The sequence below is a fragment of the Sebastes umbrosus genome, chromosome 2 (assembly GCF_015220745.1).
Source record: "Sebastes umbrosus isolate fSebUmb1 chromosome 2, fSebUmb1.pri, whole genome shotgun sequence".
NCBI lineage: Eukaryota > Metazoa > Chordata > Actinopteri > Perciformes > Sebastidae > Sebastes > Sebastes umbrosus.
The window spans coordinates 7,166,151-7,178,750 of NC_051270.1; the positions used below are offsets into that span (position 1 = coordinate 7,166,151).

At 40.5% G+C, this 12,600-nt stretch overlaps 1 long non-coding RNA gene across 1 annotated transcript; it reads left to right on the forward strand.

Annotated features, from left to right (window-relative positions):
- Window positions 1-973: 973 nt before the first annotated feature.
- On the forward strand, window positions 974-10,767 carry LOC119477719. Its single transcript, XR_005204294.1, has 3 exons — window positions 974-986; window positions 2,902-2,905; window positions 10,682-10,767. It is a non-coding gene; the product is annotated as an uncharacterized LOC119477719 (long non-coding RNA).
- Window positions 10,768-12,600: the final 1,833 nt, after the last annotated feature.

The window sequence follows — 12,600 nt, forward strand, 5'->3', positions numbered from 1 at the left end:
ACATTTCTGACATTTGAGGAGAGAAATTAGGCATTACCGTAACAAAATCTTGATTCATATTTGATCAGCGCTGCCTAGTTTGACAGTTTGATTGGAGCTTGCGAGTGATTGACAGCTACCCGGAGACTCCTCGGCTCTGATTGGCTGTTTTTTGTTCGGGCGCAGCAGAAACTTGCAAGTGCCATTAGGAGCACTAGGAGGAGGCAGATGAAACATTATTTCTTTTCACGGATTATCTTTCTCATGCACTACTGTCAGGATATATTATAGTTTTATAAAAATAACTTTTCATCATGTGGGGAAATGGAGGGATTTTGTTTTGTCTGGGTTTTTTTTCAAATCTCTGTTTCACTTTTTTCTACAAAGTATGTGGTCAAGATTCCCTCAAGAGTTTACATTTGAACCCAAGATCCAAGCATACATAAATCTATTACTCTTTCTGAGTGATTTAGAGATTTTGAAGTGATGAGCACCATGTGCTCCTGAAGCACTTATCAAATCCTCTATGAGGTGTTCTGTGCAAATTATGGAATCATTTAAAAAGAAGAGCACATATCCAGATAATCACGTAGAAGCTCTTTACAGGTGTACCCTGTTCTGTACTTTTTCCCTGTGTCCATACTGTGATTTGACAGTGCTTTCCAACCATCAGTCTTGAGGTCATCGGGGGCCCGTATGTGTGCGAGATGTCTGTTTTGCTGTCGCGAGCTAATGCAGTCCTGCTGCACATGAGACCTGAGATAATCAATACTCTGTCAGACATACTTAGAGCACCTCTGTGTTAAAGCAGCTGCAGGGAGGGTCTCCTCTGTCTCAGACGGAGATAAAGCCACCAACCTCGCGTCCCCCAAGAGCTCCTTTCGAAAGACAAGGGTCGCAACTATCCAGGTCTAATCTTCTCTGGCTTCAGAGCCGCCCGTGTGCTCTCACAAAAAAATAAATAAATAAAAAAAAATGGCATTTGCACTCAGGGGAGCATCACACTTGTAGAAGTGGCTGCTGCAGCACAATAATTGCAGGCGGATTGGTAGGTGAGGAGGAATATGACAATCTGAGATGGCAAATTGATTTTCACTTAGTATGGAGCGCATGTTTTTACATTACACATTTTAAGGAAAACGGCTATCAGTGCAGATAGGAACTCACAATGTCTTGTTTGACAGTTTAGAAATAATAGATTTGCATCCATCTCTTTTTGCAGTAAATCCCGCAATTTGACACTCAAATTGGCAAAAGTGGTGTAATGCAACACAGAATATGGTCAAAACCATCTCCAAATCAGATTGTCCTCTCAAATGATCAGCATGCGTCTTGCTGTGAATGCTAAATCGTGGCTCTCTCTCATCTCGGATCCTCCAGAATTGCGAGTAAATCCCAAACACGGAGCGTTCTCATTTCAATCCATAAACCATCGTCAGGATGTTTCATCTCTTTAGCATGGATAGGGCTTGTTTCACTCAAGCCTCCCATCTCAGGGTTTCTATAAGAGCACGTGCCTCATTATTGGGTTTCATATCCCGCCATATTTTCTCCTATGGGAAATCCATTGTTTCAGTATAAAAAGCATCTCATTTCGCTCTCTGATTTGTTTACTTGGCTAATGGGACTGCAGTGTCCTTTGTTGAGCCTTTGCGGAGCGTGACAGAGCTCTGCTGTATTGTGGAGAGAGAGAGAGAGAGTTTGGCTAGAAGAGAGGCTGAATCTCACCATTTGATATCACGGAGGCTTTCATGCTAGATTTAATGACTCTTCGCCAGCTGACATAATTGCACTTTCAGATTTTTAATAAGAATTTTAACATAATAAGGGAGTAATGTGCAGTGTCGTGAACACCACTTTTTTACAAATGCTTTCCTTTTTAACTGTGATAATAATAGTAATTACAAAGATAATAGGCTCTAATTGCTAGGAGGGGATAAATTACTTTTTTTCCCCCTAATCCCATATCTGCAAGCAGCCTTCTCCTGCTCTCATTGTCTGCTCTTGCAACAGGTTGCATCAGACATTAAAGGAATATTTGAACATACAAACAAGCTGTTGGTCTTACATTGTATCAGCAATGCTGACACTCGTAAAAATATTTACGATTTAAGTCGAGGGGTGAGAAACGGTAATTGTCTGTCACAGGTGACATCACTGACTCTGGAAATGCCATACTGTACATCCTGCAGAGGTGATAATCCACATAAATTGTGTTATCATTTCTGCGATTTAGCTGCCATCACTATATATAGCCTTGAGCTGTTTGTGTTTGCTCGCATACATTAGGTCAAGCACTGTAGAACGCGTGGAAGGAAAAAGGCTCTGCCATATTTTTGCCGGCAGGTGAAATCCATGTAACTCTATTTTAAACTGAAGTTGAAGTATTTAACTTTCCTCGGCGCCTTGCAGAAATGCTGCAACCCATACACTGTTGAAACCCTTTCAAAGCCAACTAAACTCAAAGTAAGACTACACAGTCATGCTAGAGGCTCTATGAGGCTGTACTTAGGCACAGTGGTGCTAATTGAGCTAAATATGAGTGTGTTAACATGCTCGCATTGCTAGCATGCTGATGTTCACCATCTTTATTTAGCGTTTCATCATGCAAATATTTGTTTATTGGCACTAGAAAAAAAGTACAGCTCGTGACTTTATGATGGCGTTAGATGAAATGTCAGGGAATCACCAAAGCTATTACAATTCACCCCAAAGGGGACATGAATGTGTGTGCCAAATTTCATGGCAATCCGTCCAATATTTGTCAAGATATTCAATGTCCCAAATGTGAAGCTCATGGTGGCGCTAGAGGGAAACTCAGGGGAACATAAAAGTCATTCAGATATATCCTCTGGGGACCATGAATATTTGTATGACATTTAATGGCAATCCAAACCAACATGTGAATGAGTGTCATTGCAGCCTGGTATCGCCAAATGGCATATGAATAACATGCCAGATCCTTTAGTCATTTTGTGTGTTATCACTGTTATCAGAGAAACTAATCCGGATGTCAGGTGACATATTATAAACAGCAAGAAATTGTGTATAGGGAGTAGGACCGGGTGGATGGATGGGTCAAACAAACACAGGACCTCCACCCAGGAGGCAACTGTCCATGTACATTGTGAAACCAAAAGTCAACCGTTGGCATTGACTATTTAACTACATAACTTAATTTACATAACAAATGTACTTATTTCAACCTATAAACCTTAAATGACCTTTAAATGTTCTTATTTATTTTATGTGAATCAACTGACAGGAAGTAACCATGGACCCAAGCTGTTGCCTAGCAATGCAATGCCGTTGAAACGGTCTATAAACAAGATTGGTTTGCAAAGTTCCTGAAAACTAGACATAGAGATACTGAATGAGTTTTTGCTTGCCAACAGTGCTACAACCAAAACTTGCCAAATGTGCTATCATGACATCACAACAACACACTTTGTGCTTTGGCTCAGTGAATGATGATGCCAGCTTGGCAGGGGCTTGGCTCTCCTTGGCCGGCTTATCAGAAAGCAGCATTGCTTGAGCTGTTGTCAGAGCAGAAACTGCCTTTTTCACTGCATCTCTCACTGAGTCCTTGGGCCATCACAGGGTGAAATGCCCATAGTTTTGTTTATACAATATCAGAGGTGCTGGGGCCTTAATCTCAATAAAGAGGGCCATTGGACTGAATTATCTGTATGATTGCCCTTTAGAACTGCTGTCAATGCTATTCTCCTTATCCGGCTTCTCAAAGCCTCTCTCCCTGCAAGAAGTCTATGTGAGGGGAATACAATGCAGGCAGTTCAGACGCCACAAAAGGGCATTGCATTAGAAAGCCATACCTCTGCTGTGTGACCTTTGGCTATGCTGGGGAGGTCGGTTGAATCCCTGTGGACACCCAGTCAGCTCCAGTCAAGGGAACAGAATAGATTCTAAATCTGTGATTCGAGGGGCGCACGTCAGCGAGCACCCAGGCAAATGGCAGCTTATTGTTTTCAGTATTTTACACTTTTGAATGCTCGGCGTGGGTGGTAGAGAACACTGTGCAAAGCGCACAAACCTGTGTCTCACACCTGGATGTGACTGAGATATGAATCAATGTCAACATGTGGTTGAGAATGTTTCACCTTTATAACAGTATGTATGGAGTGTATTCTCTCTATCTTGTCGGCATGTTGTTATAATAATTGCTTCCTGCTAACAGGAAGTTTCTTTATTTATGTCTTTTATATGTGGCAGTTACATATAAACTGATCCAAACACTTAAAGATCCTAACAATCAGGTATAAGAAGGTCTCATTTTTGCATTCTGTTCTCAATGAACTGAGGATCGATCTTTTTCTGTATCTTGTATCTAGGTGTGTCAAAACAAAGGACTAAAGAAAGCGCTGCACTTAATTGCATAAAAAAAAAATTTCAGTGTCTAAACCAATGAGTCATCGCGGGCTGAGAAGATACGCCAAAGCCCCTGGAGAGATGAAGAGAGGGGATTGTAAAAGCCTAAAATGGGATCATCTTGGCTGAGCTTTTTTTTTTTTTTTTCAAGCAGAATGGGATAACAATTCAAACACTCAAGTACAAAATGCTGTCTGTTGTAATATGGCCATAGTTCTATCTCTTTCGAGAGTGCTAAAAGACGTGACATTTCAAAATAAATGCTCCTCTGTTGTACCTTGCTCTCACTTATATTGTACATTTTGCCGTTCTGGACACATTAGTACTGCGTTGTCCACACCAAAACGCTATGATTAGGTTTGTTTTTAAACTTGACACTGACCTGGTTAAAGTTCTGTCACTATTTATGGGTTATTTCTACTTTGTTGAAGCTATTAGCTAAATAAGATGAAGATGTTGCCGTCGGTGAGAAAATAGCATTAAATTGTCAGAACTCATACCACAGATGTGTTGCTCAGAGCTGTCGCTGGCAGCGTTATCATCATTAACACCACCATTATCATTAACACGCTTCTTTTTTTTCCCAACTTTTTTTTGTGCAAATCAACAAATTACAAAACACTACAACATACTTCATTAAACCAGTTAACAAATCACGACTAAGTACCTAACAAGTATGAGCTGTTGATCTGCCTTTTTTGTTTACCATTCCGGATGTCCAATAAATGCAATCCTTTACAGTATAACCACTCATACAAGTGTTGTTTTTATTGGCATACAGACGTAGGCAAAATTGTTGGTACCCTTCCGTTAAAGAAAGAAAAACCAACAATGGTCACTGAAATAACTTGAAACTGACAAAAGTAATAATAAATAAAAATTCACTGAAAATGAACTAATGAAAATCAGATATTGTTTTTGAATTATGGTTCAGCAGAATCATTTAAAAAAACAAACTAATGAAACTGGCCTAGACAAAAATGATGGTACCCTTAACTTAATATTTTGTTGCACAACCTTTTGAGGCAATCACTGCAATCAAGTGATTTCTGTAACTCTCAATGAGACTTCTGCACCTGTCGACAGGTATGTTGGCCCACTCCTCGTGAGCAAACTGCTCCAGCTGTCTCAGGTTTGAAGGGTGCCTTCTCCAGACTGCATGTTTCAGCTCCTTCCACAGATGTTCAATAGGATTTAGATCAGGGCTCATAGAAGGCCACTTCAGAATAGTCCAATGTTTTGTTCTTAGCCATTCTTGGGTGTTTTTAGATGTGTTTTGGGTCATTATCCTGTTTGAGGACCCATGACCTGCGACTGAGACCAAGCTTTCTGACACTGGGCAGCACATTTCGCTCCAGAATGCCTTGATAGTCTTGAGATTTCATTGCACCCTGCACAGATTCAAGACACCCTGTGCCAGATGCAACAAAGCAGCCCCATAACATAACCGAGCCTCCTCCATGTTTCACATTAGGTACAGTGTTCTTTTCTTTGGATGCTTCATTTTTGCGTCTGTGAACATAGAGCTGATGTGACTTGCCAAAAAGCTCCAGTTTTGTCTCATCTGTCTAAAGGACATTCTCCCAGAAGCTTTGTGGCTTGTCAATATGCATTTTGGAAAATTCCAGTCTCGCTTTTTTATGATTTGGTGTCATCCTCGGTTGTCTTCCATTAAGTCCACTTTGGCTCAAACAGTGACGGATGGTGCGATCTGACACTGATGTACCTTGACCTTGGAGTTCACCTCTAATCTCTTTGGAAATTGTTCTGGGCTCTTTGGTTACCATTCGTGTTATCCGTCTCTTCAATATGTCATCAATTTTCCTCTTGCGGCCACGTCCAGGGAGGTTGGCTACAGTCCCATGGACCTTAAACTTCTGAATAATATGTGCAGCTGTAGTCACAGGAACATCAGGCTGCTTGGAGATGGTCTTATAGCCTTTACCTTTAACATGAAGGTCTATAATGTTCTTTCTGATCTCCTGAGACAACTCTCTCCCCTTTCTGTGGTCCATGTTCAGTGTGGTACACACCATGATACCAAACAGCACAGTGACTACTTTTCACCCTTTAAATAGGCAGACTGACTGATTACAAGTTTGAAGACACCTGTGATGCTATTTACAGGACACACCTTAGTTTAATATGTCCCTATGGTCAAATTATTTTACATCTTTTCTAGGGGTACCATCATTTTTGTCCAGGCCAGTTTCATTAGTTTGTTTTTTAAAATGATTCTGCTGAACCACAATTCAAAAACAATATCTGATTTTCATTAGTTAATTTTCAGTAAATTTTTATTTATTATTACTTTTGTCAGTTTCAAGTTATTTCAGTGACTATTGTGGGTTTTTCTTTCTTTAACGGAAGGGTACCAACAATTGTGCCTACGTCTGTATATACTTCCCCAGTTCATCTTCAAAGAAAGTTTCAATTCCCCCACGATCACACAGCGCCATCATCTGCACTTGTGTTGGCAAACACGTCTCAGCACATCATCCACAGTCTGCACAGTGAGGTGTTTTGTCTGGCGCTGGAGCGCATACGGAGCACAAACGCTACCAGCCGACTCTAGCTGTTGGCTCCCAGCAGCATGTAGCTCCGGCTAGTAGCGAGTCAGCTGCGAGCGAGCGAGCAAAGCCCGCAGCACCATCAGAATGAGCTTCTGCCTCTCTTTTGTTGTATTTCCTCGGCAGTGAAATCTGAATCCAACAAATCTGCTTTGACTGTGACAAAATGTTATAAAATGTAATATGATCCGTGCTGTTCATTGTGCAAGCTGTTAAATTGTTTGGCTGTCCGAAATGCAGTTCTCCGCTCCAAGTGAGCAGCAGTAGTGATGCCTCCGGGCAGTGAAGACGAGGCTAAACTTATCTCAGTTCTTTTGCAATGAAGACAGCTGATGGTGGCAGCAGCTGGCTGCAGTGATACAGAGAACATAAATTAAGTTGTAGATGTGGATGTGTGGCTGTAGACTACATCCAATGCACCTTGGTAAGTATAAACTAACCACTGAATTACAATTCAATATTAGGCTATCTTGGCTCAATTGTTGAGTGTGGGATCAAATATCATAATCATGATCCTAAAGGCATCCAGGAATTGAGCAAAACTAAGCAAGTAAACTAAGAGGAAGTGAGGGGGTGCCTCTTTCCAAGCTTTCTCTGATGGGAGGCCCACAGTCTCTGACTTTGAAAACCCCTGCCTTATATTTATATATCGATATGGTAGTAGCCGGCTATGGAACCGAAACTGGCAGTAACTCCTCACAGGATGCTCATTGGTCCAAACCATTAGCATTACTTGAAGCCTGATGGATTTTGTGTGAGCTTGTGATATCGCAAGCCATGCCATTACCTTGCCATGCAATGTAACTGGAAATAACCCAACAGATAAACGCTAGGAGGACATTGATAAAGAAAGACACTTTGATGCATGATGGCCAAATGTAAGTAGGATAAGTAGGAAAAGTAAATGTTCAATACTCAGATCCCGTTTGGGAGGTTCAAGGGCTGGATTTGCATAAAATCGCCCCACGGGCTTTTGCACTGTTACCGGCCACTTCTACATGCAGCAATCTTTTAATATTTCCTCTCCTTTCTCTCCTCCTCAGTATATTTCATTACACAGTTAAGATTCCCTGCCTCAACTGTTGACCTCTGCACTGAGTAGCAGTTTGCACAGAATCAAACGCAGAGAAGATTTTAATTACTCTCTTAACTGTTCAACAGCAGTTATGAGGTTAGAATGGGTGAGAAAGGACATTGCCAAGAAATGCAATTTACTGTTCCATCCAGTCTGCCTAGTCTTTGTTTCATGCCAGTTTGAGTTGAAGATTTAAAGTGAGTCAAGGCCCAAAGGAAAATGATTAGATATTAGAGCGCAGTTAGGGCTACACTAGGCAGCATCATACTGGCAGCTCCTACTGGCAAGGAAAAGGTGGCTGTTTAAAGCTGCATTAATCAATTTGGGGGCCATGAGGGCAGAACAACTCCAGAAGAAGCTTGCAAACGTATACTTCTATTATAAATATCACCGCCTTGTAAAGTTGTTAGGGCTAACGTTTGAGTGTTTCTGGCAATCTGGCTGAACATGAATCCAACAATATCTCTTTCTTCAGCTGTCTTTTGGTAAGCACCAACTCCAAAATACACAACACATACAACAACATATGCAAACTTATTATATTAACTGTTATTTAACAGATTGACGCAATTGCACTCCTTCTCATGACAGACTCAGAGACAGACATGACTCATATTTCTTTTTAGTTTCAGCACGACTTTTCAGACATCATTATATGTCTGACATTCATAACCATGCTTATAAATCCCAGAAAAAGACAATCCTAACGATCTTGCTTTATAATCACGGTATTTCAGTGATATTCTACATCCATGATAACAGAACGTGCTAAAAGCTAAGTCTGCAAATTTGCAAAAAAAAATGTAAAGAAATATAGGTAATAGAAAAAAAAACTGGGCTCTAGGGACTCTTCTCATTTCTCGATTTTGTGCCTCGTCGTCTCCTTGCTCTTCGATCCCCCATCTGGTGACCCGGAAATCGATCTCAGTACTCCACCTTGAAAGACCTCCCAATTCCTAAAATGCATCTCGAGGAGCAAGGAGGCTTGCTGGAGGAGCTTTAATCTAGGATATAACGGTGGATCCTTTGATGTGCGTTTTCAGCACCCGGGCGGTATAAAAGAGGCGTGACACACAGCTGGAATAATCTCAAACCATGGCGGGACTCTAGAAATCTAACTGTTCCCTTTAATAATGTGCGTTCAAACTTTCTGCCTTTCACCATTTGTGTGGCGCCTCATAAGGCGCTCTTCTAACTACATTCCTTAATGACATTTTACCTTGATATTTCTAATGTTTTTATTGTTTAATGCTACACTCAATTTAAATGCTATAATTATGACATGATGTTTATATGTGCAAACAGCTGCTGACGTCAAATTATTGTATCAATAAGAACATTTTCTTGTATTCAGCACTAATTTGCTGTATTTCATGTTGTCATATAGATAGACAGGATTGTGTCCATGTGTATAATATATACCACTCAATCATCTATATATAACATACTGTATATGATGATGAACTCAATTTAAAGTGTCATGTATGGTACAAGTCACATGCAAATCGATGGCATTTCTGAGTCCCCCTACTTATTCTGAATATAACAATATTTGTCATGCCTGATCAACTCACACAAATTTCATAAGATAACATCAGTGCATCAGTAAAACTGCACACAACCACACAAATTGAATGTGTGCACAAAAAGCAAAGTTTTGATTTATCCCTTATTGTGGTGAATCCAAAACGTTGTGTCCATAATGACACGAGCATTATATGTGAACAAATAGGACAAATCTACCGCATCTCTGTTCTACTTGGTTGGAAGGTCACTGGTTGACTCGCACTGATGAAATGGCTTTTACAGTAGATAAAAGTGCTGTATAACTTTAATGTTCACCAGTGTTTGTATGCCTGTGTGTGTGTGTGTGAAGAAAAATAAAGTAGAGGGCAGGAAAGACACAAAGAACATGTTTATTTACATCTATATGTGTGTGTGTGTGTGTGTATACATACATGCATGTATGTACAGTATGTGTGTAAGTGAGAGTTTTAATTAAGTGTGCAGCGTGTGTGTGTTTATCTGAGTGTTAGCCAATGTGGGCTGGGATGATGCAGGAGAGGTCCTACTGGGGAGCGGCAGCCAGGGAAAACATCTGGTCTTCATCAGGCACGATCAGGCACAGAGGCCGGGAGCAGGCTGGCAGATGGTGGAGAGGTCTCTACACAATAGGAAAAGCCCACTCCCTCCAACACCAGCACCATTACCACCTACTCACACATACACAAACACGCACACACACACACACACACACATATATGTACTGAGAAATACTGTAGGCATACACACAAACTCAGACACACAAACATACACAAAAATGTATCGGTCAGACAAGCATGTAGCATGTATTTGTGTTATTTACAGCATAAGTTTAGCGGTTACAGCTAGCTTGACTTAGCAGCTATTGACAGAACACTCAAGTGTTTCGGCTCAGACATCTTTTAGTGAAAGCCTTGCCACCTCCAACACGTCCACCTCACGGCATAGCATAGCTGAATGTGCACACTATGGTGATGCAGAAGTGTCCCCGCAATATGGTAATGTCCCCAAAAGGGCCCTAAGTAAACGTGTGTGTGTGTGTGTGTGTGTGTGTGTGTGTGTGTGTGTGTGTGTCAAGGGCATAAGTTTCCCTTCAACATTGGGAGCGACACACGTGACAAAGTTTGAGCATTCTGGTGAATTTCTATGCACCAATTTATGGGGGAAATATCTTTATTCATGTTAAGGAAAACACAAAACTCGTGGTGAAAATTCAAAATATAATATTATACTGTAATATATTGCAGTAACCAGACATTCCTTGCTAAGTCAACACACATACTCTTTTGTCCTCCTTTGTGTCTTTTGTTTGGGGAAGTGACCTCTTTAAATGTGTATGTGACACCTATTCACGTTTATTATACATTACTTAATTTTAATTAATTTATAAACCCCTGGACTTTAATAGCTCGTATGTGTTTCAGCAGGATTCCTGCTCATGTTCAAAATGTTTAATTTCAAACATGTCCCACTTAAAAGGTGCTTTGGATGAGTTCAAGGGGTACCATGATTCTCCAAATCTACAATTCAATTTAAACATTTTTGACCATATGGTCAAATTAAAATAATTTATTTCATATTCAATAACAATAACTTATTTCACCAGACAATTACGAACAAGCTGTTAAACAACAAAAAGAAGATCCACTAGCGGGGCCCGGTTCATTCCTGTGAAATTTTCTCAGTGGCACATTAATCAAAAAAGTTTAACTTTCTTCTGCATCCATGAGCCTACAGGGCAACCGCACTAGCGTTTCCTTTAACCCCACCTTCCTACATAAGCGAAGGAAGGAGAATAACTCTGGATTCAGCTATTAGTGCATTTTACAACTTTTAGGACATAATGATTTAAATAAGGGCTATTTAAGTGTCTGTACTGGGAAGTTGATTTACCTCAAAAGAAATGATCTCCTGATTTATAGACGTCTCTTTCCTAATGTAAGTCTATGAAAAAAAGTTGTTTTTTTTTGGGCCCAATCGCAACCCTTGACGGACACAGAAGTTGTAATTCTACAGTTTGGCCACTATGTAAAATGTTCTTCAATGCCTGGTGCTGTTCCTGGGGACTTGGCCTGGGGGGGTAAGCTATGCTGTGTCGTCTTTGAAGTGTTTTTGTTTTTTTCGAACGCACACAAGCAGGCAGGGGTGGACAGAAAAATAAATACTATTGAATCACGAATCCTGCTTAGATTTCAAAGTTCGAAATCGAAAGCTCATTTTGATCAATTTTCAACTTAAAATTGACACCTCTATAAAGTACCAAGAACCAGAGATCCTCCATTGAACTAGCTACCTTACAGTTACCCCTGTAGTGTTGTTTGCTCCAAAGGGATTGCAGATATCTGTATGTTGTAGACTCCCTTGTTTTTATTTATGCAAATATAGAATAAACACACTCACATTCAAAAAAATAATTATGAAACCATGAAAATACTCCTCATATTATTAAAAAACAAATAAACCACTGTAGCTGTCAGACAAAATTCAGTCTTCAAAAACTAAGAACACGATGCAAACTGTGCTGCATTCGAGTTCATCCCAGTTAACACTCCTGAGCATGACTGAGTTTTCCTTCTTTTTAAGGTTTGTGGCAATTATCACGTACAGTATCTTTGATGTGTGATCCACCACCACCATCCGCTCCCCATGTTAGTTCAGCTGTGTGCTATTAGGTTGTCGGCTGGGTGGGGATCACCTGTCAACAACCGCTGGGTGTTTGCCTGCATCGCTCAGCCTCCCACCAGCCTTTAAGTTTGTGCTGCTGTGAAGTGATTGATGACAGGTCAGCCACCAACGGCCTCGCAAAATTTCCAATTCTTCCACAGGGAAATTGCTCATTTCTTCACAAGTCTATTTCAATTTTTGTTACACGGCGCCGTGCTAAGTTTATGCATTATGCTGGCACCTGGACGCAGAATTGTGATGAATTACGCCGCACGTTGGACAGAGTAGAAAAAAATATATATATTAATTTGTGTTACTTTATTGTTTGCCTTTTTCTCTCGGATGGCTTGTCAAGGGAGGTATTGTTGCAAGGTAATATAAAAG